Source organism: Myotis lucifugus, unplaced genomic scaffold (genome assembly GCF_000147115.1).
Source record: "Myotis lucifugus unplaced genomic scaffold, Myoluc2.0 scaffold_2796, whole genome shotgun sequence".
Classification (NCBI taxonomy): domain Eukaryota; kingdom Metazoa; phylum Chordata; class Mammalia; order Chiroptera; family Vespertilionidae; genus Myotis; species Myotis lucifugus.
The window spans coordinates 1-5097 of NW_005873844.1; the positions used below are offsets into that span (position 1 = coordinate 1).

The window sequence follows — 5097 nt, forward strand, 5'->3', positions numbered from 1 at the left end:
AGGCCAAGATAACATGTATATAGTGTGACATGGCAGTACCTAGCTGCGTATGTGTGGAGCTCAGTATATCTAGTGCTTGACACTATTTCACTTCTCACTGAAGCAGCTAGCTATTACAGACAAATTGGTAAAAAGACAATAACTGTAAGACATGTGGGGTACAAAGAATTGAACAACAGTAACAACTTTCTAGAACACCAAGCAGGGAAGAAAGAACTACAGCATATGAAGTCTGTGTAGATGGACACTCTTTTGTTTCCTGAAGCATTAATGAGAAAGGAAAGAATGTTTTGACCCCAGAATCTAATAATATTTGGTGCATAGTAGGCACTTAATAAATACTTGCTGAAAAATGTGATGTCCTATCGCTTCTAATTCCTGTGACTCACTGCTTTCTTTCATGGCCACTGCAATGATCTAATTCACACATGATCTCTTTTGAGGTGATTTTCTTTAGTCTATTGCAGTGGTTTTCAACCTGTGTACCGCAAGAATTTTTAAAACATGTAATACCCGACTGTTCAGTGAGGAGTCAGACCTCTTTTCCCTTGGATTGTCAAGTAAAAAATTACAACAGCCAACAAAACAATAGTTGTCTAGTGTGAATGAATCAAAATTATAACTATTTTTTGTCAAATTGGCAAAAATATCATATCATATCATCATATCATATCATGTATATAATATATTTATTTTATTGATTTCAGAGAGGAAGGGAGAAAGAGATAGAAACATCAATGATGAGAGAGAATCATTGATCCTGCATGCCTCTCACTAGGGATCAAGCCCACAACCCGGGTATGTTCAACCGGGAATCAAACCATGACATCTTGGTTCATGGGTAGATGCTCAACCACTGAGCCACACCATCCAGCTAATATATTTTTTTGGTGTGCTACAGTTTAGTAATTAGTTTATGTGTGCCATGAGATGAAAAAGGTTTAAAACCACTGGTCTATTGTCTCTTCAATCCAATCCAGCCCTTTAGTATCTTGTTTCCATGATCTTTTCAACTGGTTATCTGTTTCCCCCACCCTCTGTATATTAGAGTAAAATTATTTCCTAAACATTTTTATGCTGCTTCACCTCCCACAGTTGTAATTAGCCTGGCCCTTTCTGCCCCCAGAAGACCAGCCGCACCACATTTCTACATTGTGTCCTTGGAGGCACATGGCAAAGACCAGTGTTTTCTTGTTGGACACCTTTCTTCCCTACATGAGGCATCTCTCCCTCCCAGACATTCAAAAGCATTTTATGTGTATCTTTCTTTTAGCTTTCTGTTCTGTAATACACTTGTTTATATGAAGGTCTTACACTTTCCTTTCACCAGCTTTTTTTTTTCAGCTGTGACTCCAGACAGGATCCAAAGAGGAGTTTTACCATCTCTTCTCTGGGTTTTATGGAGACTCAGTTTACCCTTCTGTGTTAGCCTCTTAAGGCACTGCGTCAACCTTAAAAGGGCACAGGAAAGGGTGTCACCAGCTATATTTTTTAAGGGCTAGAGTTTATAACTTATTCATCTTTGGGGCCCACATGAAAGTCTCTCATAAGTCTCCTTTGTCAGAGTAGACCAGTCAGTAGTTTTTCTATCATTTCATCCCATCCTGTACTTCTGATTTGTTCTTTTATCACAAAATCATAGAAATAATGGAGCAATTTGTTTTTAATTTTTTAATATATATTTATTGTTGAAAGTATTACAGATGTCTCCTTTGTTTGTTTATGTTTTTCTCCCCATTAACCCCTTCTACCCCTTAACCCCCGGCCAGGCCTTCGCCAGTCTTGTCTGTGTCCATGGGTTATGCATATATGCATATCAGTTCCCCGGTTAATCACTCTCTCCTCTCTCCCCTCTCCCCCCTGCCTTCCCTCTGAAATTCATCAGTCTGTTCCATGCTTCCATGTGTCTGTTTCTATTTTATTTATCAGTTTATTTTGTTCATTAGATTCCACATATGAGCGAGATCATGTATACTTACCTTTCTCTGATTGGCTTATTTCGTTTTAATGCTATAGAAAGAATGTTAGGTCCACAAAGGCTTATGTTTACAGCCAGATCCCAAGTTCCTAGTACAGTGTCTTCTACAGTGTTTTATCAGAATATATATATATATATATATATAATCTGTAGCTATAGATAGGTCAATAGATAGATAGATATTTTATTGATCAGGGACAGAAACACTCACACATCTATGTTCTTATGAGATCACACTGCTCTGTTCCCCAAAAGACCATGATTCAGAAAGCAAGGATAGAGAATTATCGTATAATAACTATACCTAATTTTCAGATCCACTCTGTGTAGTAGGTACTTTTGTAGAAGTAACTTCTTTTCTTAAGATACATACTGTCCCTTGACCACACTGTCTCTTTCTTCTGTATAGTTATGATTTCTGAATCTTTATCTCCCATTATAGCTTTTCTTGAATTCTAGAGATCCACCTGCTTTCTGGATATCTTCACTTAACCTATGGCAGAGACTGGTTAGTTTTTCAACAAATTATTTAACTTCCTTCTTTCTCCTTGTTATATCTCCAGACCATATTTCCCAGCCTTTTTTTCAGTTAGGTGTAGTAAAATGATGGAGTTTGATTAAAAGAGTGTTGATTAAAGTTATGTGCACATGTCTAGGTCTAGTCCATAAAACCTACATTTACTTTCCAGCCTCTACCTTCCTGTCTGCTGGGTATGACCATAGAGGGAAGAAGCTTAAATCCTTCAGTGACTGTGTGGAGCAGAGACATCCCATCCTTAATAATGAAATTTAAACAAATGAAATAGTTCTATTTGTTAAGCTATTAAAAATTTCAGATTGTTTGTTACAGCAATTACTGAAACCTGTCCAGTACATATTTTCCCTTAAAACATATTCTTTGGAATTCCTTATCTATGTCGATGCCCATTCACTTTTTGCTCAGAATGCTATACTTTCCTCCAAAATATTTTCTCTCTCTTCCCATATTCCTCATCAGTCAACATTCCATGTTCTTTATTCCTGGTCTCACTGTTTTAGTTCAGGTTATCATCCTGTCTTGATTGGTCTATTAAACTAGTATCCTGAATTGTCTTTCTGCTATCTGCCCCGCCTACCTCAAATTTATTCTTTAGACTGCCCACCATTTCTCTTTCAGAAACACAGATCTGATCTTATAGGTCTCTCATATGAAAAATTTTAATTCAAAATGATTTAAATTTTCTTTAGCATGACATCCATTTAAACATTATATTCCATCCATTTCCTAACCATCTTTCACCTACATTTCTAATGTTATAACTCAGGCTTTAAAAAAACAAAAACAACAAACACGAACAAAAAATCAGATGTATACTTTTCCCATAACAGAGAACATTTTTTTTCACAGTTTTGATTTTCTGCATAGGATATTTACTTAGTCTAAAATGTCATTTTCTCCCATTTTCTGTTCCAATTTCATTCTTTTAATAGGCCCAATTTAAGTCATCTTTATCCCTTTTTTACTCCATTGCTAAGTTAATTGCTCTCTCCTCTGTACATTCATGGCATTTTGACTGTAACTCTCTTCCAGTGTTTATTTCTTTGGATTTCAATTATATGTATCTCACAAATTGATTGTGAAAAGCAAACGGGCAAAAAATTGGCCTTATTTATTTTTGAGTACTCTTTGCCTAATTTAGTGAGTAGCAACAAAGAAAGTACTCAAAAAAGTTTTGTTGGATATATTTTTAACTGATATATAAGTCAAAGATGTTCTTTGGCCTTCAAAACTTCTGTTAGTCTCAATTACATTTACCCAGGCTATAGGTCTAGAAACTGATATTATCTGATAACTGAAATAGCTTAAGTCTCCTGGTATATTGATATCCCAAGAAAATCCAGCCAATATGAAATAAACTATAGTAGAGGGGCAAAATGTATTGAATTTTTATTACTTACTCCTTTAAAAATATTTTATGATGCTTACATATTGGTCAATGATAATCTTCATGGTATCTATGTTAAGGTATTCCATATGTACTCGTGAAATCCAACTTTATTGTCCTCCTAACCTATAAGTTCCTCTATTTTATTCCTTTATACAAATTTCTTCCCTACTTCAAGTCCACTAGTTAATTTTGGCTCTTCTAGATGGAGTTGGGTAATGATCTGAGCACTAACAGCATTGGATTCTGCACATTGAGGTTTCTGGGCAGGTTGAATTGCCTGGCAAGTGCTCGGTGAGGCGAAGTGGCACACAACAGTGGAGGTGTGCAATGTGGCAGGCCAACAGCTTTTCTATATTATTTGAAGTAATTTTCCCCCATTTGAATAGATAAAGGAGAGTTGAATAGAGCTGCTGCTATACTCACTGCAGTATTTGCAATTCTGCAGTAATGTTTTTGAGGATCTCAAAAGACTGCAGGCATACATAGTGATTTATTATTTTATATCATCCAAATCTTAAGGACACCAATAAAGTTTTTTTATAATTTTTATAATTTTTTTACACCAATAAATTTTTAAGAGCTTGTCTATTTCCAAGGCTGGTAGAAATATGATTCTATATTTATCTCAATATATAATTAACAATAATTTATAAGTAATGGGTTTCATGCTCTGAAGACAAATTACTGGCCTTTATTTATTTTTTCTTTCTTTTTTCTTGTCTGAGTAGTGACTGGGGGTTGGGGTTCTGCACTATGATTTCCATGACACCCAATTTGGCATCTTATACTGTCAAAATGAGCTCATGATTTCAGGTGAGGAATAAGCAGAAGCATATGAACCCTCTAGCAAAAGAGATGAAATTTTCATCCGAATGTCCTAAAGAATAAAAATGATGGAGATAAAAACAGAAAATATATGACATGGACAAAGTTGCTTCTAACTAGAACATTTTTCAAAGTTTTCTAGGGGCATCAATTGCTCTCTGAGCAAATCATTTAGTACAGATCTCTAGTGAGAGCATTAGCACACGATCCTCTCTGCCTGCAATTAGATTAGTCATGCACTTGTAGGCCAGAATTTATGATGATTTGCATTCCAGAACAATCCTTGCACCATGCTTTTCAGAAAGAAAATAAAGAAAACTACTGTACCGTGCACTAAAGATTGCATATTTCTTTTTCTTTCAAATT

General features: G+C 35.5%; 1 non-coding gene across 1 annotated transcript; it reads right to left on the bottom strand.

The window, feature by feature from the left end:
- Nucleotides 1-1342: 1342 nt before the first annotated feature.
- Nucleotides 1343-1464, bottom strand: LOC111824599. Its single transcript, XR_002827707.1, has one exon. It is a non-coding gene; the product is annotated as a small nucleolar RNA SNORA26 (small nucleolar RNA).
- Between the last annotated feature and the right edge of the window lie 3633 nt (nucleotides 1465-5097).